The sequence below is a fragment of the Diorhabda carinulata genome, chromosome 6, assembly GCF_026250575.1.
Source record: "Diorhabda carinulata isolate Delta chromosome 6, icDioCari1.1, whole genome shotgun sequence".
In the NCBI taxonomy this organism is placed as follows: domain Eukaryota; kingdom Metazoa; phylum Arthropoda; class Insecta; order Coleoptera; family Chrysomelidae; genus Diorhabda; species Diorhabda carinulata.
Genome location: NC_079465.1, coordinates 19,303,030 through 19,328,924, shown reverse-complemented (window position 1 = coordinate 19,328,924; position 25,895 = coordinate 19,303,030).

Genomic DNA, 25,895 nt, shown 5'->3' with positions numbered 1-25,895 from the left:
AAACATGGGTGCTTCGCCTTTGAGACGCCGCCGCACCGCCTTTTACTTAAAATTGAAAGTTTCTGATAATGTTTATTTCGAATTTATACTTAACACTTTATATTATTACCGTCTAACAACAGGGTTGGTTGAAGTGGTTCAAATGAAAATTGGTGAACAGTATTAGTCCAGTTATTTTAGGTAGATTTAGGCAAGATTTTCGGAAAATCGAGATAACCAACTATAAAGTCGTTTAAACTTGTTCATTTGACATTCTAAAACTCCTCTCAATGCCCACATAAAATTTGATGTGAGCAACTTTAAAATAGGAGGTCAAAAGTCGATTTTTTGCATATTTCGAGTTTTACGCTATTTGTATCTATCACCAGATTGTAGATTGTAGAACATCAAATTTTCTACAACTTTCGATTGAAAAATATGTTTATACGGTGAATCGTTTCTGAGATAGAGGGCAGAGGGTGCGCGGTTAGAATCCCGTTTGAAATCAACTGGTAGTCCCGTAATAGTCATAGGTAATTGCCTCATGTTAAACCGCTTAGAGCTACGGTTACAGCTTCTTCGACCTCCTATATATGTTTAAATTCCTCTAAATGTGACATCTTTTTAGAATATGGAGAAGAAATATTCACTTGAGGTGAAATTGGGGTTATAAAGTGAGTGCAGCATCCTCTAGATACTCTTTTTATTATAAAAACTACTACTCAAGGTTGCTGAGTTATCTTAATGGAAAATTTGCATCACACATAAAGAACTCGCCTCACAACGCTTGGATAGATTTCATTACTCGCTTGGAGTTCGAAAAAGTTTCCAGAATTTGAATTATAACTTCTTTACTACACCTTGTATGATATTAAGATATGATTGTTAGTGATTTTGCATATTTATAAACATTAGGAAAGAGGAAAAGGAAATAAACAGGAAACATTTAACATATGGATAACTGTAAGGTTTAGGTATAGAAAAGTATAAATGAATTTGCCTTATATTTATGAAGTTAAACTTATTCACACCCTGTAAAAAATGAAAAATCTTTCAACGCAGATTTGAATACGTCTAACCTTGTCAAAAGCAACCAAACAGAAACCATTTCCATATCTTTAATAATTTATAAGCGTCTGCAACGGTCAAATTTTTTACAAAAAAATTATTAACTCAAAAAGTATGCATTTTTTGAAAAAAGTTTTAGAACAACAGTGTACTCACATTTTACGTAGATCTCAAAAATGTATTAATATACAGGGGGTTCCATTTAAAATAACAAAGTTACAGTCGACTTCCGGTAGAACCGATTCATGATTTTACTATAAGTATTTTGCCTTAAACAGGTAGTTTCAACTCGTCGTGGAACAACCTGTATAGTAATTGAAGATAAGAAGAATGAGATACAATAAAGGAAATATTTCAAATAATAATGAGTAAAATAGAGATCAAAGTTTGCTTGGAAGCAGATTTAATAGTAGTGAACAAGAAGTTATGAAAGATGTAATTCATGAAAAATAGGAAAAAAAAGATATTTAAAGAGGCTCCCGCGTGAAATGTCGAGAAACAAGATATATTCTTTGATCGTGTAGAATATGACGAATCTTTATACTGTTATCGATCAAAACCTGATGAAATTTGAGTTTAAAGTTCGCTTTCATTTCATAACATGAGGTCTTATAAGTGCAACAGTTGAATTCTTTGATTACAAATTAAATCAGAGAAATCCCGTACCTCTAAGAATTCACCCTTGGATAACCACCACCTCCTGTGATTTCGACAGGTTCTCAACTTCTTTCACGTCGCAGTTTTGCGCGTAGACTTCTTCCTATTTCCTAAGTTCTATGTGAAATTCTGGTAAGTCTTATCTTTTGATTAATAGTTAGTTTGTTGGCTATACACTCTTATCTTCTTAGTCTGGACGTCTTAAAGTGTGTGTGTGTGTGAGAGTTTCGCGGCATCGGGTAAACCCTTTCCAGCTTTCTTTAGCAAGAAAACATATAATCCGAGTTGTCCTTCGCCTTCTCTACAGCTTTCTCTACAGCCTTCTTCGATGTATAACTCGGTATTAGCTTATGAAATGTGGGGTTACCGTATCGGGGGGTGTCTTCTTGGGAATTTACTTGGAAAACCTAAGATCTTGGTGAAATTTATTCCTTAGTTTTTGTTTTCTTTTTGTATTTCTTCCGTTTCTCCGTCTTCTTGTTGTCCAGTGGACATTTAATGCTTGTTTCAGCGTTATATTTTGTTGAGCTTTCAGTTTTTTCCTGTTTAATTTGCATCTGTGTCCCCATGCAACCGAAACGTATGTCATAATGAGTATTAGTATACTTCTAATAAATCTGAATTTAATCTGAACGACTTTAGCTCTAAATACACTGTATAATTTACGTATATATTCATAAATTATCATGAAATTTCACACATAATCAAAATATTTTAAACCATTTTCTTGTATCTCAAAAAGCAATATCATGAATTTCCTTCTAACAGTAGCGTCTTCAATATCTGCGAAGTTATTGCTCAATTTTTCATTCATGGATCCTAATGCATATGTACCGTGTGAACTCAGTCTAAATACGCTCGACACCGTTGAGGTAAAAGATCGAATTAACAAAATCCTAAGTGTGAAAAAGGACTTACTCCAGTGGTGAGGAAACAACATCGTAATTGCGAGTTTTAAATGTGGAGTCCAGGTAATAAAAACAACGAAATGACACTGTATAAATTACAAAATTTTTGTGGCAAAGAACACCTCCACAAGTATCTATAAATTCGAATAAAGACTTAAAACGAGTGTTTTCGTGGTTTGCGGTTATACATATTCAGTGGATTCCAACACGCCTACAAAAATATAATTTTTGAATGTTTTGTAGGCATAGATGTTGTAATGGGGCAAAAACTAAAATATAGAATTATTCATAATTTGCTAATTCGCATCAACCGCGTGGGTTATTAAGCTTACAATAATATTTATATACATAGTCCAGGCTAGCAAGTTTTTCACTTCCGATTTCCATGAGACTGCATCGATTTCCAAAATTTTCTCAACATTCATATCATCATTTATTTGTTAGTTAAGCGCGATAGAACACTTTTTTTTGAAAACAAACACGTTTTTAATGGATTTTTTATAAATAAGGCAAATACTCTCGATTTTATCAAATAAAGTGTGAGAAACACAATTAATAGATTTTTTTTGGGTATTATTCAAACCGAGTTATGTTTTATTGAAGATTGAATATATTATTATCAAAAATTTTTTAAAATCCAACGTCAAGTAACGCGAAAATGGTCAATTTTTCGAGATAATTGCATATATTTTTGGAAGTACTTCTAAAAATCTTTAAAATGAAAGCTTGTAGAACTCTCTAGGACAAAAACTAAGAAATTTATGGCGAAATAAAATCGATTTATATTTTTTTTATAGAGAGAAACCTCAATTTCACCCTAAGCTATAGTACCCACATTGCAATAAAAATATAATCCATTGATAACTTATTTCACTCTCGTACTGATAATGATTCTTATAGTTTCTCAGAAATTTAGAGAAAAATTATGTTTACAGTCGAAAAATCATTTTCGAAATTTTCAAGAATTTTTCCTTTTTTTCAATATTTCTGTAAAAATATGGAATATACATAGAAATTGAAGAAGAAAAAAAAGTTTTTTTTAACAAATATTTTTCTTTTTTTATATTTCTTCTCACATGTAAAATAACTGAGATATAACCTTATAAATCGTACCCTAACGTATAAATTATACCCTTTAAGAGCCATTTAAATGTTGCCCCTTAAAAATAGAGTGCTAAAGAAATATAAAACGTTCATAAACTTATAGGTTTTAAAATTCTTATAAATCTAAGTTTTGAGCAACTAATTTGCTTAAAAATGAACGAGATACGGCCAAAAAATTTTGGAGCAGGTAGATTTTGGAGTATAAGGGAAAATATGTAATAATTTTTTAATATTTTTGTCATAAGGGATGATTTATAGTGGTTTAAAATTCCAAATACATAATATTCAAGTTAAAAGAGATTGAAAAAATTTTAATTCGGAATAAATAAATAGAAAATTGTATAAGTACGTCTGTAAATATTTTTTTATTTTTTCCAGAATAAAGGATGATTTATGAGGGATAAATTTTTGGGATGCAAAATATTTGACTTGAACAAAAAGAAAAATATGAGTAAGCTACCACAAAATAATTAAATATTATTTTTTTCAATTTTATTTCAACTGCGGATGCTTTATAAGGGATGTAATTATCATCAGAGGTTATAAATACTGTATCAAGTATTATAGATCTGTTACTTAAACCTTAAAAGTATTTTTTCACTCATTAAATGCTTTTACTCATAACTTTATTGATCTCTCATAATAAGGGGTGGTTTACACCCCTAAAATTAATGAGCACATATCGGCCTACAGTGGATTTTGTAGATAAGGGTAAGTAAAGCTCAATTCATTTATACAAATCGTTCAAATCAGAGATAATACCTCTTTTTCACCTTGGTAGCCTGGACTAACATTGATTAATATAGGTACATCTTCTATATTATGCACATCATTTGAAGATACTTAAAGTCCTTAGTATTTCGCCATAAGAAATTTGCGCCTGTTGTCCTTTCGGACAGAAATTATTATCAAATTGACAACTGATTGTGGCGAGAAGTCACTATCTGGTTCTGATGCGTTCGTGTCGGAGAAAGATATTTGAGTTTTTTCTTCAGTTCCGTACAACTAATTTTCTTATATCTCTCGTAAAAATGTGGGTATATTTTCGTGAGCATGAATATTAGACAAAATCTGATGTGTAGTTTCCAATTATACTCGTCTTAATATTTTGTGTATGAGCTGCATAAATTTGCTAGATTGTTTTATGCCGTTGTTTGCAATTTGTTTTTTGTAGCATCATGTGAAGATAGTTCGGTGGCTCCATAGGACCTTATTAGAATGATTTAGGACTTTCTATTTTATCAAAAGCGATTCATGAGAATTATGGGGTGATTGATTGTGGTGTGGTAGTATTTGGATAGTTATTATTCTGTTAAAAATCAGATTCCTTGTTCAAGATTGCAGCAAGCGTTTTTCAAGGCAAAAATAGTTTTCTAAAATGAACTAAAAATACTATTATCAAAAAAATACAGAATACTAAATTGAATAAATACAAAAGTTCTGTTTTAAACTAAAAACAACTGTATATCGAGAACCATAGGGTTTCAAACGACTTTTTTTTTTCAAAATTATACGTTTGTGGGAATCTGTTCCATAGATCCATTCACAGTTCGCTGTGAAAATTATTCGAGTATGTAACTTGGAATTTCTTCTACAAAAAATCTGAAGATGTCATACAAGGTTTGCTACTTAAATTTTGAGACCAGTGTTTCGATAACCAAGCTATCGTCTTCAGAGACTCAAGGTGAACGGTTTACCTTCAGTCTCTGAAGATAAACCTTTTGAGGTAATATCAGACTAGACATATTTATCAATATCACAAGTTTCGCCATTTCTGATGATTAAATTCAATTCACAGATGGTGCATTTAGAAGTTACTGGTGAACATAACATTCCCACAACATTAAATTCTCCCAAAATCCAATTATTAAGGTGAAAACCCAGTATAAGAACAGGGCGATTGCGGGTTTATTTATGGATTCTGAAGACCACGTTGGAAACTAAGTTTCCAAAAACGAAACACTATCACGCCCATTTCCCTCCCTCTATATCCATTTCACAGGAACGCACTGAGGAAATATTTATACTTAGATTTTGTATCTATAATATTTTATGAAGAGAAATTTATGCAGTTGGGTCTTAATTCACAAATTTTGAATATATAGGCAAATATATATCATTTTGATAACTACTTTTTTGTTTTCGCAATCACCCTGCCACACCATTTTAATAATGTGGGGTAATTTATTTATTTTCGCGCCTAATTAATGTAAAGTATATAAAAGGGCGGAGGGTAGTATTTATTGTGTCGTTTATTACGAACGTTAGTATGTGTTCTGCATATTACAGCAGAAAATGGAGTGCTACAATTTTCTTCGCTGTATCAACCCCAATAAAAACATCTAAACATCTTTAACAAGACTCTCGTTCTACTATATTTGATGCGAATTGATTGAAGTGAGAGGAAAATTTTGAGTGAAAATTCAAAGTCTCACGATGCACATCACACTAAATTTATCTACGTAAGTTGCTACTTAATTTTTGAAATATGCCATCACTGAACTTAATATGGTAAATCACACTTCGAAGCAAATGGTTGCTTGTTTTTTTTTGGAATAATTGGACATATCGACCCCGTTCAATTTGTGAATAATACAACAGAATTTGTTCATTAGAATCGAGGAAATCAATCGTAGAAGACGATCTCACGCATTAGTTCAAACAAAAATAGTGCAAACATCCACCGTACAGTCCTTGTTTCGCGCCCAATGATTTTTTTTATCAGAAATAAATTGTGAGGTCAACGCTTTACTACATACGAAGAAGCAGGTTGAGGCATTCAAAGTACATATTTTGGAGTTTGATTCAAACAAGTGTATTGATCTTAATGAAGATTATTTTAAAAAACTATGAAGACACAAATTATAAATATTCGTTTTTATTCATCTACCTCGAAACTAGTAGTAAGTACCAGTTAAAAAATGAGCTTTACAGGTTTCAAGTCATTCATACAAACACATTTTGGACAATGAATTCACTTTTTTCATTGTATCAACTATTTCAGTTGTCACCGAGGTGAAAAAGTATTGATGATCTTCGTGGCTAGATTTTGGAGGGAATCCACTGATCATCAAGCAGTTATTTTTCCATTGTAAATGTACTAAAAGTTGAAAATACAGAGAAACTATCTTATCCTGATCTACTATCGACATTTGCTCCTATACCACAATCAACAAAATCCTGTTTCTGCTCTGACTGTGTTGGGGAATCAACAACTCTCTAGGTTTCAATTATAGAGTTCATCTGTATTCTTATATCCTGAATTCATGAATCCGACCAAAATGACCATACCTCAACAACTATGGAAACATCATTGACTCAATCGGAGACTTAAGTCTAACAAAACCTGCAGCAGAGTTATTAGTATCGTTTGCATCCATACTTGATTCGTCACGAGCTTTTTTGAGCGATTGTGAAATTATACGGTATCCAACGCGAACAAATATTTTTGACAGCCAAATGTTCATGCTATGTATGCCTAAATGGAAGTAACGCTTTAATATTAAGCTATGTCACATGAAGTTCTTGCAATATGAGCTTTACGAAATTAATCAATCTAGCGATTGATTGAATTTGGAAATCCAAAACACGATGACTAGTGATGGTGCTTCATCACTAAAAGCTGAAACGAGTTGATAGGCACAATGCAGTTGGTTCAATCCATGATGAAAGTCATATAGAATCATCGTGATTGGAATCCATTTTGTGACAATGATGATTGTTTGAAATATCTCCAATACCACTCATATAATGAGACGCACTGAGTACGTTCACCATTAAAACTGTCAAAAGTTAAGATGTCGAAACTTGAGCTGGATTTCTCGTGAACAAAATTCAAAACTATTAAAAAGTGATTTTTTTGCTGGTATCTTTTTGGCAACACTATTTTTGACAGATAACGCGTGAATAGTGTCTTGTGTCATTATCAAACTTGTTCAGTTTGGTCTACAATTTAATCATGAATCGACTTACGAACGAAAAACGTCTACAAATTATTGAATTTTACAATGAAAATTCATGCTAGGTTAAGAGAGTGCATCGAGCACTTCTTTCAATTTATTGACAGTTTGTAGGGAAATATTCGGAAGCTTGTGACTAAGTTTCGAACCCAGTTTACACTATTGAATATTAAACCACTAATACGCAAACGTACACTGATGATCGAAGAAAATATTGCTACTGATTACCGCCAAATGTCGATTCGCCACCGTTCTCAGTAATTAGGCCTCAACTCCGCTACGAGGAAAATTTTACGAAAATATTTGGATGTAAAACCGGCTGGTGCAAGAATTTAGGTCACACGATCTCGCACAATATCTAACATTTGTGAATGGGCGCTGGCAAAATTGTGTTCAACGACGACCCTCATTTCTGATTGAATAGATACATCAACACGCAAAATTACCGCATCTGAAGTGAAGACCATTCAGAAGCATTGCAAGAGCTGTTCGGTGTGTATTATGGGCCGGTGGCATCATCTTTAAAAACGACGATGGCCGGAACGTTACTGTGAAAGGCTAGAGCTACCGTGTGATGATTGACGATTGTTTTTTGTCCAAAATGGAAGAAGTAGATATGCTTGACATGTAGTTTTAACAAATCACATGCCACGCGAAACAATGGTTAAATTGAGAGTCGCCTTCGGTGAACAGCTCATCTCACGTTTGGTTAGGTTAGGTTAGGCCGCCTAGATCGTGTGATCCCATAACTTTGATTCATTTCTTGTAGGGGTAATGTTCACAGGGATAAACCAGCAACGATTGACGTACTGGAAACCAATATTGAAGCATTTATTCGTGAAATACCGGCCGATATGCTGGAAAGACTATGCCAAAAATGGACCTTGCGCATGGGCTATCTAAAGCGGAGTCGCGGTCAACTTTTGCATGATATCATCTTCAAACATTGTATTATACTGATCGTTCTATCGATTCCAATAAAGATTCTATTAATGTTTCCAAACTTTTTGCGGTTTCTTTCAAAATCAAATCCTATACCTCTTAAAAAATCACTGATTATTTGTTTTTGTTAGAACTCTTTTTTCTCGTTATAAAAACAATAAAATTCTTCAATTTCTCATTTCTCAGAACTTTTCATATATTAATGCATCTAAATGTTTTTAATTCTAGATCTATTCTATTTTAAAATTATTTCTTTTTAATAACTTTTAAAAGAAACAAAGAAAGATGTATTAACAATAACATTAAGATATATATAACCTTTGCGCGAAAATCCTGTACAGTACAGTATTTTCTATAACAAATTTTCGGAAATAATTTACCTTTGATTAAGAAGTGAATACTGATTCCTTCTCTGTTCAATTTAGCTACATGCTAACTATACATTGCTTAACAATATTCCAACTAGAGTTTGGTAACGGGTTTATTTCTAGGAAAGGTTTGAAGAGTTTATGAAGTGGTCCTTCTTGATGAAGTCACCAAAGGACATTTTGAGTAGCTGCATTTAGTACAAGAAACGATCATTAAACATAATAGATCTGTTTAAAGTTCATAGATATATAATCATCCAAGCAAATAATAAAATTCTTAGCGAATATGGTTTTAAGATAATTTTATTCTGTTGATATCTGCTGATATGTTGAGATATGAAGATATTAGGTATGCATTGGAGGTTTCCGTAAACGTGTGTCAGTGATCGATAGATTTTTCGTTGACAGGTGTCGAAAGAAAAAGTGAAGTTTCCACATAAAATACAAGTGCCAATTTGATTTATTGATGGTTTTCAAATTTTTTCCGGACGTTTGTTGGAAAATGATTGAAACCCGCGCGAGGACTAGTTATTAAAGTTTTTCGGTTGTCGCCAAATTTAGTAATGATGAGTTTGTGATTCATGCACGCAAAAATATTGGAAAAAAAATCAGCTGCACTGCGATATGAGAATCTAATGGAGATCAAATTAGTTTTTTATTGTTGGATTTTGTTTTTGTCTCGTCAATTTTTGCTTTTTCTGGGAATTTGAAAAATAAACAATTTACTCCTCTGTTGAATTTCTATTAAAGTGTTTTGTGAAAGTTTATCAGAAATATTTCAAATTTTTAATGAACTTTGTATAGTTTTTATTTCGTTCAGCCAAAACATATACTATATACACTAAATTATGTACACTAAAGAAAACTAAATAAACAAAGCGCATAATTACATATTTTGAATATTAGTTTGACCTTTTTTCAAAATTAATATCCACAAAAACTAAGAAATGATCTGATTTATGGAAAATATATTGTATAAGACTAATAGAATGAATTTTCTTGATATTATCCAGGTATTTACCTTCTATTTAACTGTTAGTATTCAATACAAACCTACGAACGCTTGACCTTTTTAAAAATTATCACTCCCCCAATTTGACTCGTCGTCTGGATGGTCATGTTGCAGTGAGATAACGACGAAGGATCAAAGTTTGTTATTTGTCCTTGTAATCAAGAGGGTACGTTTTCAGTTTGAACAGGTATTGTGTTTAATTTGAACGCGTTCCGAGTTTAATTCTTAGAAGAGACGTGCTTGAAATTGAGACCTGTTTTTAATTTCCAAGGAAACATAATTAATTTATGACCGGTACGTGTTGAGTACATTCAATATTGCTTTGAATTGAGAGTTTTCGAGACAACTTGTTGGAGATTTCATTGGAATATGCTCGTTGTTAAAAATCCCTAAAATGGTTTAGAGACATTCATTTCATTTGGATTTTTAACGATTAGAGATTTTCACAAATAGCGTAAAACTCATAGGGAACGAGTTGTTTGCAAAAAACGATTTTTTTGACTTTTGACCCCCGATTTTTGAAGTTGCTCACATCGAATTATATGTGAGTTTTGAGAGGAGTTTTAGGATGTCAAATTAACAAGTTTAAACAACTTTATAGCTGGGTATCTGAATTTTCCTAGGTGAACTACCTTATATGACTGGACTTGGACCGTAATGAGGTTGATTTTAAAAGTTGAAAATCCTCAAAATACTTTTATTTCGACAACTTCTTTACAAGTTTTTCGTTGGTCCAAAAACTTCGAGAAATGAACATATGCGCAACAGGCATTTACATTTATAGGTTTGATAGAATTAATAGTTGCCCAATAAAGTCTGAGAAATTTATGAAAAGAAAAGATTGAGGCGCATACGACTGTAAGTTTGACACCAAAAAAATATTTCATAAATGAATTTTTATTGAAAAAGAGTGGAGTTGCAATATTTCTTCGAATGAATCTTTGTTATTGAAATTTCCAATTGAGGATACTTTTTTGGTTTGAACTCGTAAAATCGTTTATCATATTTATTTATCAATATATTTCCTTTCAAGATAATTTTTCAGTTTTCCGTGTATAGACAATTTCCTTATTTGATGAATGTCGCGGATTATTGATGTTCCTTATTCTTTTGAAGTTTCCCAGAAATTCTTTCATATTCATATAAACAGGAAGAGTTTCGTTCAACTTTAACGTTACGCTTCAAATATTTTGGCTCAAGCAAAGTTTACCTAAACTTCCGAATTCATTAGGAATCGGTTATAAAAGATAAACTTTTACCTTATTGAAAAGAAATGTGGAACGTTTCGATAAAAATTTACTCAACGAAATTTTCAATACGAAAATTTCTCGACAAAAACCGAGATCTACAATGTTTTTATTCAAATTAAATTCAATCGAATTGATTTCTGATTAGTAAAATGGTTAGCGACCTCGAGTACAAATTTTAGATATTAGAGCATTGAGAATCAATTTGTTTTTGAATAAAATATCTCAAAATTTATTAAATTTTCTGTTAGTGAGAAAATATTGTAATGAATAAGTGCTTTATCAGGCATGTAAGTTGAGTTTGGAAGTACCTCCCTCCTCAATTCATTCACTATTCTTAAGGGTGGTATGTGGATTGGCAGAGCACATTCCAATACCAAAAAGTTGTCGTTTCAAAAAAAGAGGACTCCAAATGAAAAATTTGAACAAGACAAATAAAAACTAATCTCCATTTTAGGATTATTATTAAGAATCCTTTCTCGGACCTAGTAAACAGGCGATCAAAAAACTGTTCTGTATGGTGCAGTTGAAGCAATACTCTGCAGGTGATGAATCAGTTGGTTTTATTGTATTAGCTTGACTAACGAGTCCAAAATTTACTAGACGACCATCGAATTAACGTTAGGGAAATAGAAGAAGCGATCGACATTTCAAAATAACGAATTTGGTATATACTGACTGAGGAATAATGTATGATTAAGTTAGGTGCCGCGTTTGCTCACGGAGGACCACAAAACGCTTCCAAATTAACGTTTTCCTGACCTTATTGACGTGATTTATGTAAATGGACTGGGTTTGGAGAAACTGCTTCGAACAAGGCTTTGTCAACGGCGATCGGAGATTACCACGTGTCATTGCTTGGAAATCATTTCAAAAGAGCGACCGCATTTGAAACAAATTAGGTGATTTCACTTCGGTGATTATTATTGGTGAAATTCTCGAAATCCACCTCGAATTGGTTAATCACACGCAGGATTCACCGGTTCCGATCATCCAGCAACTTCCATTTGTGTCATATCGTATATTTGAATGCCTAGTTTCAGGAGTAGGATTATTAGGAACGTTTAAAAAATATCTCGTTACTTTGTTAGGTCAACAAATGTTCACACAATCTTCATATTATTGCATTCTGTACTGCAGAATGTTTTTAGAACAAGGACCAAGTTGATTAAAGGAAATTATCAGTTTCAGATTTGTCTAACATGAATTTACCTTTTTACACTTAGGATGTCGTGTTAAACGCGTTAGACAACAACATGAATTCTTATTTTTCTCCCAGGAGTTAGAGAGATCGAAACTATCGGATTTGACCGTGAACGTCAGATGGACGATGGAGAAACATCGGAAATATTTTTGCTCGCAACTTTTGCAAAATTAAAATTTACTTACTGTATTTAGGACGTTATCTTTGTCACATTCATCAAAAAATATTTTGTTCTTCGAATACAAGCCGCAACAAATTATAATTTCAGAATAGTGATGTTTTTCTTTCTTCATATCAAACTTCATCATAGATTTGACATATTCATATCAGTATTGTCATATCTCAAAACTTAAATAGCAGCCCTCGTATTACAGTGTCAGCTTTTTCTATTTTATACGCTTCTAGATGTAATGTTCTCAAATTTTGTGCTCTTCAATACTTCGTAAAAATTTGGATAAAGTTTTGACCCCTTACGTTGTATAATCTGCACGTTGTATCATCTATTAAACCTGGCAACTTTAGTTATCCAAAGAAGTGGACAAATCCTATTTTTGTTAATATTTATGTAACACAAATCAACCGCTCTTATGAATTAAAAATACTTACAAGGTCTTTCTAATTGTTTGTTACAATTGAACTTTAGATTACAAGAATTTGAGTTGGTACTATGTAATCATTTGACTACCTACTGTACATTTTTTCAATTCCTGATATTTTGCTTTCCTATTTAGTATTGTCCTCTGAGCATCAGTATCCTTTCATTATCTAGTTGTGATGCAATGAACAATCTCACCGTAAACCAGATTAGGGCTTTGTCGTTATGGTGGTAATTTTCTTAGCCTTCCGACCTGTACCAGATCCGTCTTGAATTTTTATAAATCACTTCAAAGCAAATTTGACAATAATGAAGTATGAGAAATAATTTTTGTAGATTGTTATAATCTATTCTTCTTTTTCGATAGTTAAGATTCAACTTTTATGGACTTAAATGACAGCTTTATATTCAATTTTTGCCATATTAAAGAAACCAACCCACATATAGGAATGTCAAATAGGAACGAAGCGTCCAATATGATTGAAATTTGTCTCAAACTATAATTTGCTTATTTAGTTCGAAAGTGAGAAGTTGAGAATATTTTTTCTGCTTTTTAAAATTCGTAAATGTAATTTGTTCACTACTTGGACTCCAGCTTTCATCGAAATTATACTTTCACCCTCGAACGGTGTGACGTAGCTATTGATTTAATCACAGAAGGCTTTTGACACGATTCCACGTGGCGAAATCTTTGCTTCCTCTAGAATTACAGAGGTTTCAAGAGATGGTAAGAATTTGAGGAACACTAGTGACAAGGAATTGTAACTCAAGCAAATAAAAACAGATTTTTTTGACTGTGAGTATGGACCCCTTGTATACTCTTCTCTTCTCTATTATTTCTGTCAAAAACTAAAAAAGGATGGTATAGTATCTACACAAACAACGCACCCCATCCGTCTAGTGCGCACGCTAGGCGTACTGATTTTATAATTATTTATTATTGTATAGGACAAGATTCAGTATTTAAGGCAGCTTGTACACTGATACCTGGTTCTAAATAGTTCCAAATACGCTAGTCAGATTATTGAATCCAACTTTATTTATTTTTTTTGCCTCATGAATTATTTCTCAACAACAAACCATGAAAAGGATATATCTTTGACTATATGTAGCTGAAACCAGCAAATTTGGAGATAGGAAACCAATAAAGAGCCGAAATTCGATTGAAAGTAATTAAGGCTGAAAAGCTCAAAGATCCTTCAACTGCAATACGACAAGATCAATTAGGGCACTGCCCAGCTTGGTCAAAAAAAAGGATTTGGTGCAAATACAGGGAGATTGGGAAATCTTATACAAATATTATCAGTTTGCTTCTTTATTGGTGCCTAATGAAGCACTTGCATAAAAAAATTCACATTTAATGAAGAACCGAGAATATTTGATTGACTGACAGTTGCATTCTATTATTGCTTATCGCGAAATATTTCTTTGGTGGTTCTTATGGGAAGTTTATTTAAAACATTTGATGTTAGACTGCCCATTATAATTATTGTTGTGGATGAAGTGGGTTTTTTCCAAACCAAATCTGTGAATACATACATTTTGAGTATATGTATTCAAATAAAAGTTATGTCGCGAGATTGCGGATTTACTTAAATGAAAAAAATGATTTGATAATTGTTTATAACTAAAAAATTTATTCACGTCACTAGTTCATCCCTGTTTTCGGTAAAAGGATGTCGAATAAACAATTCCAAATAGAAAGAGGGTGAGGATAGATAATTTAGAGAAAAGATCCGAAAAAGAATCGTCTTTTTTGGGCATCTAATCCAACTGCTAGTATTTTGTTTATCGCTGATTCCAGCCATCTTATTTAGGACAGAAACCAATGCGATTTCGTTAGATACTCAATAGGAACAAAGATGAAAATCAGAAAAACGTTCAGTGAATAATCTAAAATGATAGTGCTATCTTAAAATGTTGAATACTACATATAAATCAAGTTTTTTTCTTTTAATTTTCCAAATATAGATGATCGGCTTCTTTGAGAAAAGTTATGTAAGCTTTTACGAATGATAATATATACAAGGAACTTCTCAATGAAGTTCAATTGATTTCGTTAAGAAAAAAATCATATCTTTTCTTAATGAGATGTTTAGAAAAAAATATGTACAAGGCAACTTAAGTTGAATGGTTTCTTCATCAGATTCAATAAAGTAGAGATTGACTATGTTAAACAAATATTTGACGATGATAAGGACTTAGTTTTTAATGTTCAAATTTGTATTTATGTATGTATGTTGTATTTATAATTGAAAAAGCTGGAATGGGTTTTTCTCTATCATTTTAATTGTGGGACTTTTTTTATTGAAATTAGGTTTTAAATAGATTATAACCTGAAGGCTACAACTCATTTCGGGCCATTATCGAAATAGAATTTGATATTAAATTACCAAAAATGGTCCGGTATCAAAAAACACTCAAACTGTATCTCGCACTTAAACTTTTGAGGAAATCTTAAAACTAAATTTATAATCCTTCATAGATACGTTTGAGTTGTACTTCAACAAGTAACTTCAGTCCCTGATGATGGATATATTGGTTATTCGACAGCTGGAAATATTTTAGAATAAGTACAGTTTAATTTTCCAAATACATTTTTCCAAAAATAATTTTATTTCTCATTTTATCTTATTTTTTATCAATCTAATTATAATTGATAATGTTTCTAGTCAAAAGCGAAACGTCAAAATAGAATAAAATCCAAATAAAAATCAACCCAACAGCTCAAGAAGTACTTTAAAAAACCCACAGACACGTGAAAAAATTTTTATTACTAAGAATGAATTTGTTTATAAAATGATTAAACTTGAAATTAATAGGGATGGGCTCGTCGATAGGGTATAGGTATACAGTTTTCTGTATATATCTCTCTTAACCTAAATTCCTTTGTAATTTTGAATAATGAATCAAACAATCATAATAACAAACATTTTTTATTTTCTGGATTGGTACTTGGAAATCATTTCATGATCTTTAGGAGGTTAATTTATAAATTTGACTAATAAGATTGATTTTTTTCTTAGCAATATTCAAAGTACCTCATCATGATTATATTCTCAATAATAAATTTTAGTAACCATGTAGAAAATTGAATGGTGAGTCTTATCTTGGAATTAACTATCTATTGATATATTTGTTTCAGTATAAAATCCATTATGTTCAATAATACGGCATCATTGCCTATTCTTTTGGGCTACAACTGAATTTATTATTAGAATATGACACACAGTTTATGCCCTATTAATTAGGCAATTTAAACTCTTAACATAATACTTTTTTTATTTGTGTCCACTCTATCGATTAACTGAAAAAACTTCTATACCCGTTTCTTCCTTGGCCAATCAAACTCCCACTATATTGTCCCTTTTTTCCTCGCTTTTTATTTTTTATTGTGTCTCTCCTCAAACTATTTTACCTGAATTACAGACATAACTTGATTGTCTATTGAAGATTCTTTGACGTCTATGTCACTTTCCACAATTATATACCTATTAAAATAATAAAATTTATTTTGTAAACAGGTATATCTTTTTTTGCTTTACTATTATCCATTAACTCATTTTTGTTCGTTGTAAATTATGTAACCTACTTTATACATTAAAGATTAACTACTATCTCATTTACAATTTAATAACACAATTAGTTTTCATATTTTGATTCACTTTCGCTTTCGTGATGGAATTATGGCAAAATCAAATACCAAAGTGTACTAACACTAATATATTCCCAACTTTCGAATACTTATGTATCCATCGTCTTGGATTGAAATTTTGGTGATAAATCATCTTGATTTTAGGTCTGCATTAATTTAAATTTCATTCAAAAGCATATAATATTGACGTTTCGACTTCTTTCAGTCTTGATAAAGAGTGTTTTCAGATAAGTATAATGAGAAATAACTCTTATTAAAGCATATTGTTATACTAAAATTAATTCAACTAAAGGCATGAAAAATAAAAATTTATAATCCATCATTTCATGAGTGACTTTTACAAAGCTAACTGTTTAATGGGACTAATTCTAACCATAATATTTCACATATTCATACATCTTTATTATATATAAAATCAGTTACCCTAAACTTTTCGAAATCTTTAAACAGTCAATTTTCTTATCATGAATATCGAAGTTAGAATACTGAATAATAAACTAACAAAGTTTATGAAATTCGGTGCTTAAATTCTGACAAAAATTCATCGTTCAAACTAAAAGGTCATTCACCAATCATATTATATCTCACAAAATAGATAACAAAACATACCCTAGCCGATTAACTTGCTGAACATATATATTATGAAAGACATTCTATGGATTATAAATCTGCTAAATAATCACAAGAAAATAACTATCAAAAACGCATGCTCGTTTACAACAATATTTTTTGCTCAAGATTATCAATGTTTTAATAGGAAAATTTGTTCAAATGACTGAAGTCTCTGAAATGAATTCTATCGCTATTCGTTGAGGTTAATTGAAGACGATAACTTGGTTAGGAAAAGACGCGTCAGAGTGTTATGACTTGATTCAAATTCCAAAAATATTCTTCTGCTATATCTCCATTAAGTCGTTCGACCAAATTCCTTCTAGTAACACCGATAACTTCAACACAATTAGTCTGTGCGCTGGAATTGAAGTTATAATTGTAGCTATAACAGCGATTCTCTCCGTGCGAATTTGATTATATATTTCTACGATTCTTCTGGGTAAAAATTAATCAATTGTTAGTCGGCTCAATGGATTCCAAGTCACTTTTCGATTGATTGGCGTTACTTCGCTTTTAATTTCACTCCAAATCTCGCAAAAGTGATTAATTATTTCGGTTGCGGAATAAATCAAATTATTAAAATGACATAAAATTAAAAGATCATACATTGAACATAAAAGACGTTCGAGATTGAAAATTATGTGTTCGTGCTCTACTTCTGAACTTGTTTTTTCAATGACCAATGTGGTTTCCTAAGTACTGGTTAATAAAAAACATGGTAATTGACTTTCAACTTACAAATATCAAGAATCAATCATATTATATATGTTGTAGTTCATTGAGGAACTCAAGCTATGACTAAAATTTATACCCGAATTTTATAACATTTTCTTATGACCCGCTTTCATATCTACCTGATGTTAATGTGAATTTACACAGTTTCTTATTTATGCCCGTAGTTTTAGTAGAGCTTTGCAGTACAATCCATGTCTGCTGGAATGCAGAGCTAAAACCTTATTTACCTATTCAACGTTCAGAATTAGTTAATGGCTCAATACTTTAGAATCCAAGAAAATGCACAGTCATTTGCCAATTGAAATCAAATTTATGACATCTTTGGTTATGAAATGGTGCAAAAATCTATAAAACATTGCCACACACTCGATGAAAACATCTTTCTTCAGTATTTCTGAATTCGTCACCTTATTTGGTAAATCGATACGATGCTGGTCTTTGCAGGTCGTACGGCCTCGTTTAAAACTCAAACAACTACCGCCATCTTTATGTCGGGCCAGGTAGTTTCAGTACTAGTAGGAGTGGTTTCCAAACAACTTCCTATAGTTCTTAATATTCTAGTTCAATTGAGGAAGCTTAATATTTTTTTCTCAATTTTAAATATATAGAGATCATTATTTTGTTATTTGAATATACGTTGTGTCCATTTTACTCACCGTACAAAGAGAAATAAGTCTACAGAGCAGAAAGGATTAGTTTTAAGAGGGTAGAAAAGTATTTTCTCAACAATATTGATAGAATGTTGCTATTGAGTCCCGACCAAACATTGAAATTGAGGGAGAAAACCATCGCACTCTGTTTGCTTTTACTTTTGCGGGGTTTAATCTGTGGTTGAATATGGAAATTGGGAGACGGTTTTTGTCTTTGATGGATTTGGAAATAACATGGAATTAAAACGGATGAGTCATTACGGAATTCAATCGAATATAATAATGGGAATATCACAATGATTCTATTCATAATCCAACTAATCAACAGTGGTTTTGAAACGTAGTGGTGGTTAGGTAATGTCAAGTGGAAACATAGAAACAATGATAGGAACATTTTTTCTACTACATCCGAATGTAGAAGGTGAAATACTCAAAAAATGCTTCAGAGTTTTGCCAAATCAAAGAGAAATAAGAAAATTTTGGAATCAATATTTACCCATTTCATCTGAAAAACAATCAGTTGTTTTTTTATAGTCCAGTCGGTGGAAGTTTTTCCTGGAAAAGAGCTGAAATTCGACATACTCCAAAAACCTTAGAATGAATTTTTATGTTCTTAAGAAACTATATCAAATAAAGAACGTAAAATTTTGTATAAGAAATCATGTCATTCATTCAGACTTATTTAGACGCGCGATGAAATTTTCGAGAACTGGTTTATTGAAGTGTCTATGCATTTTTTAGCGTTCAACTCATATGTATTTGATGAATAGTTAATGAATCACTGAAAATAATACATCAATATACAACTCCAAACCTTCATTTTCCTATAAGCAAAAAATATGGATTCATACCATCCCCAGCATGAATTCTTCGATTTTCTGTTTTGAAGTCGCAGTTACAACAATATGCACAATTTCAAATTTTTTGTATCTATTTCAGTTCAGAAGGAGATTTCTTTTGAGATCCAGTCAATCAATAAAGTTTGTATCAAAATCATTTACCAGAACAAAAGTAGTTGTTCCACTAAGTTGAAATTTCTGGCGATATTCATACTGAGCACACTGTTAGACTACCACCACTCCAACAATCACAATTACACTGTTTGACGCGAGTTTCAATAACCAAGTTATTGTAATTGTTATTGTAAGACGATAACTTGGTTATCGAAAGGTCAACTGTCTTCAGTCTCTGAAGACGATAACTTGATTATCGAAAAGTAAACTGTCTTCAATCTCTGAAGACGATAACTTAGTTATTGAGAGGTAAACTGTCTCCAGTCTCTGAAGACGATAACTTGGTTATCGTGAGGTAAACTGTTTTCAGTGTCTGAAGACGATAACTTGGTTATCAAAAGGTAAACTGTCTTCAGTCTCTGAAAACGAAATTTTAATTATCGAAAGGTAAACTGTCTTCAGTCTCTGAAGATGATAACTTGTTTATCGAAACGCACATAAGACAGTGTAAATGTGCGTGTTGGTGTAGTGGTGGTGTCAACAGTATATTCAGTAAGAAGTAGTTGATGACATTATGCTTGTGATCCTGCTTTTAATGTAGCTGATGATATTACCAATACAGCACTTTGGATAGCTTCAGGATTGTGGAAGCATCCCCTAAAACTATCAACCAAATTGTGAACTATCTCTAAGTTTTTTAGAAGTCGCTCAAATTGAAAAAAAAAAGTTACTACAGAGTCACAACTCTTTCAGAAATTCAATTTGTACTAAGAATTCTTAAAATTTTTTGTTGGAGTCTATTCCAAACCCAAGATAGTAGTTCATAATTAACTACCCATAGCTATTACCTTTTTTTCCGCGTTATTTTTCCAGTTACTCCAGAAGGGAACGTTATTATTCTATTTATACTATTTTATTATTTAAACACATAAAGAGAAATTTCTTGAGATCGTCTTAAGAAAAACACATTTTATGTACAAATAGACTGTTGAAGACTATGCTCTTTTGGTTGGCCTAAGAGTCAAGATCGCTTTAATTCGGTTTAATGCCGACGGCGTTCTGGCAAATTTCACATATTTACGGCATTTTGACGTCAACTCGTCGGCATTCGCGTGAAATTTCATTTCGGTAGAAATGTCTTTCGAAAATACTTGGAAGTTGAAACCTTCAGACAGATATATACGCAGCAGAAGTTATTTGAAAAGCAAACGGTCTGGAACTTTTCGGCGATGAAGCTGTCGACTGTCAGTCAAAAAAAAGGGAAAACCTTGAAAAGATCATCTAAGGGTGTGAGTTTGATCTTTATGGGACTATTGTTGTATATATTGTCATTCTACAATGTTTTTGAAACACTGAAATGAACTTTTAACTCACTATTCATCATTGGTAGAATTTTTGTCAAATATTATTGTCTGTAGTAAGCATATATAGTGTGTCCACAAATATCACACGTGACGATTAATTGTGAAATGATCTATGAGTTTAATTATATTCAAAATGGAGCTTTAGAAATATTTTTCAGGAATGTCTACAATCAAAGTTAACAAACTGCTCAGAACTATACAGAATGTGTTTTGACTAATGACAGATTCAATTGAATCATTAATAAGTTCACTTTAATCTCCTCCTTATTTATTAAAAATGTGGGGTGACTGTTTACAAACGGTGTTTCTAGCTTACTCAATTTATTCATTATTCACTAACACTAAATATACCTAACTAATTATTATACATTTAATGACACACTAACTTATTACTAAACACTTATATATTTTATTCAAATTCACTAATTTTCACTGATTTGTTCACTATAACATCCAATTATTTACGAACTTTACCAATCGTCTATTTATATACAACGTATTCATTCATATTTAGAATGTAAGCAACTAACTAAAGAGTTCTAACCTCACAGTTTAACAAGTAGTACCAGATTATAAGTACCATCATGTAATATCTCACCATTTATGGTACATAACAAAAAAGTTATATATACCTGAGTATTTAGAGAAAAATATGGATAAAACGAATATAGCATTTCATTTTTCGTGTAGTGATTTTAAATTTAACGCAGTCTTATAATAGAAATCAACATAATTCAATTAACTGCGTAATGTCTTATTTTTGTTTCAAGCTAAATGTTGTTTTTCTGTTTTTAGCTTTGACCAACATCGGATAAAAACCATTAGAGCGCCTTGAACGATTTCGAGCTTTAACTTTCTTGAAATCTGTCTTTAACTAATGCAAACTCATGCCATTTAAGTACATAAAAATCATCAAATGTAAGCTCTTTGAAAATATATGGCTTTCCTGTTTTTTTGCCTATAAGAATCAAGGTATACATTTTGCATTTTGCTTTTGGAAATAATTATTGCCAAATCTTGAGTATCATCCAATTTGTTTTTCTATTACACTGTAGTTATTGTTCATTTTGTGATGGTAAAAACTTATGGATTTTAGGATTAACTTTTGAATTATTAACTGCCTAGGCGTAGACTGCAGTATCAGGTACACTTTTTTCAAGTATCGTCTCAATTTTGATTTTGAGACACAGTTCTATCGCAGCAGCACCCCGATTTGCTACAGTTTCAACCATACATCCTTATGGTATGGTATAAGTTAGTTATGGTAGAATTAAGATAGTTGATTCTAGATTTAAGAAAGAAATAGAAACTTGGCCTACGATGATATCTTGCCTGCTCTCATCGGTCTCCTCTAATCTGGATAATTCTTTTTCTCTGATGTAGTGTTCAAAATCATCATTTGTCTTATCTTCATGATTGATATTTCTCTCACAGTAGTCATAAAGATCTTTTTCTGGTCTGTAGGATTCATCATCAGTTGAACAACTAGAGTTGGTGGAGCTTGACGATGATGATGATCTAGGGTTCCACGAGGACCTTAAAGATGAATAAAAACATAATTTTCCAGGAATTATAATAGGTACAATCTTTTTCATCGCTATGGTCAGATAAAACGTGTACCTCCATGTCAGATGTTTCGTTGGCTGATACATCTAGTACTGAAATCTCAACTGATTGGTAATATTTTCAACATCATGTTGAGAGATCGCGTTTTTAATTAGCAGTAGACAGCGACCCCCCATCATCTACTAAATAACAATCACACATGAAATTAATTCAACAACTGTGTATTATCTCAAAAAATATGTTATAATTTTGTGAATGGGACGTAACATATCAAATTTCTTCTAATATATCATGTATATAACAAATCTGAATAAAAAATATTTACTATCATGAATTAACAAAATTAGGATTCAATTTATATATATATATATATATATATATATATATATATATATATATATATATATAGACAATACTGCATCATTTCAATGACTTTAAACTTACGAACAATACTGAACCATTTTGGAACAATACAAAAAATCAAACATACCTTCGTCAACAACAGAGTATTATTTCGACTTATAAACACCCTCATCAAAATCAAATCAAAACTAAATAACTGGAAGTGAATTTTTAATACATTCAACGATATAAAGTTAACACAAAATAATCCATTGTTTTGTTATGAATCTGCGCGATGTTCCTTAAGAAGTACAAGTTGCAACTGGAAATAGTACTATATTCGTGATATGACTTACCAATGCCATTAATTGGACATTTTTGTAAATATAAGTATAATTGTCTTCGTAGTATGTGCGGCAGAGTTTTGGAAATCTAAATATCTAGAATGTCGATTTTGAGTTTTCATCATAAACTAAAAATATGTTTTGTTTTAGAAAAAAATTAAGTAAGATACGAAACAAATAAATAAGTAGACTTTTTTAAAGATTATTTAAGAGAAATAATGTAAATTAAACGTCTGCTATAATAATATAAAACAAACATCAAATGGATTCCGGATACATCAAACCTAATTCTATAATTCTACTACAATCTAGGCAGGACCGGCTCCATGGCGGTGAAATTTACTGGTGGCTGCTAAACATAGTTAGGTGTGATGAAAGTTGATTTAATTTTCTAAAGAATATATCGTAAGATATTGCTAATAATCTACGAGTAAGCTGTCAACATTTGAATTGATTCTCAGTAAATATAATTGCGATCATTTTTTAATTATTGCCTCATTTGGCACATTAAACATCGTTAGTGGAGGATATAATGTTAGAACAATCCCCAACAGAACGGTCGAAACATTAAATACAATACCCAAAAAAAAACAATGTTTCCGTTAGGTTTTTATATGAAACAATGAAATAAAAGTTTAATTACGGTCCGATATCTCCTGAAGCTATTAGTGAGAGGGATTCAATTTAGAAAATATAAAAAAGTTATGGTCGTGAGAGACGCTGAATGCTTCGGCATGATTACAAGAATGTTAATTAAAATTTTATTCGTTATAACTCTGCTTGGAAGTAATAATTGTTGCCACGCTTTCAGTAATCATATTGTGGAATATATTTTTTTATTATCATTATATTTGGGTGATCGACAGCATTCCAATTTCGTTTACTGCGGATATTTAGAAATGTTAGAGAAGCTTCAAAGTAAAAGAAAATTTTGTGATTATAATAAGATTTTATGAATATCGCTACAAAAATTGTATAAACAATTTGCAACATCATTCTGAAGATGTTAGCAGTTGTCAGTACGTATAAATTTAAGTTGAAAAACATATTCGCGCTTCCCTCTATCTATTAAAAAATTCTCGCTGAAATTGCAGACATTTTGGATGTATAAGTGAGTCATGGTGAAGACTTTTCTTGAAAAAGAGAAAATTTAGTACCGTGGTCTCATTAAATAGTGTATTTGGAAGGTACTACATCAAAAACTGGAGGAACCTGTGATCTTAATGAAAAAATCGAACGAATAATACCGTTCGACAGTTGACATGAGGCTAAAAAGATAGAAGAGGCCATCGGTACATTGAAAGATTGCATTTGTCATATTCTGATTAAAGAGTTAAGTTTCTAGCGCTTCGTTCGCTCATTTTGTATCCAAATTGCTTTCTCGTGTTTTATGGTTTGAGCAGAATGACAAGCATTTTTTGTATCAATTTTTAATGATTGTTATGGGATTGTGTTTGAAAATTAAAAGAAAGTGTTTTCCATCAAAACAATGTACCTTATCACATTTAGCCATGGCTAAAATTCTTAGATTGAATTTTTAATTGGTTGACCTACCAACGTGTTTATGAAATTTGACCCACAGCGATTTTTTTCATTTTTCTTTAACATCAATATTTCACTTGAAAGAAAAAAAATCAAATTCAAAAAGGTTTCACCTTCGTTGAACTATGTGTATTATTAGCTTGAAGAATCGGTAATACCAAAACCGTTCATCATATCTGATGGTTACTAAGACGCAACCCTTGTATTACCCTTTTACCCTTCCTTAATTAAAGAATCACCTATTTTAATCCATCTGTGTGAGATTGGGTCTATAGGGTGGATGAAGCTGGGGTAAAACTCGGATTTGAGTCGTACAATGTCACATATTTGAATATTGACTTTTTTGTTCAATATTCTACTTCATAGGCCAAATAAAACATTTAAATGACCTCAACAACTATATAGGAACGAGCCAAATACTATAAAATTTGTGACAGAACTGTGAAACAGAAATCGTTCAGCTTTTTTTAAACTTCTTTCTTTTTTCTCAAAACTTAGTTTTGTTTTTTTTTCTACTATTAAGTCTCTCGAGAAGTAGATGTCCAGCTTTCGTGCCATCTCTTGTAAGATTGGCTGGGGGGTCTCTTTGGAATTGTTTTTCATCTTTTGATCATTCAGCCCATCGATATTCCATTAATTTCAGATCTTCTTATTTCATCTCTTAGACTTGCTCTTTTGATATTTTTCAATGTTTCCATAGAGTCTGCTCTCAACATGTTATTCGATTTTGTTGTGTCCACTCGAGTTTCCTCTTCGTATGTAAGTATAGATCAACGATTGTTTTGTATACTAGTACTTTACTATATTATTGGCGGATTATATTTGTGTTTCCATATGAGTTGCTTCAAGGGCGCCGTAACCGGTATCAGCGCTAGAGAAAGGAGAGAAAGTTGGTGAAAAAAGCTGCAAACCTACCCACCGTACAAGTGATACAATAATCTAAGTACTATATGACCACAAAATGGAATGCTGGAACTGCGTATCATCTTGACCGCACCTCTAGCAAAGCTCCAATCTGAGATCGAAATCATCCTCTTGAATTACGTGGAGGAGACGCGGATGGTGAACTCTATAAAAAATTTTTCGTAA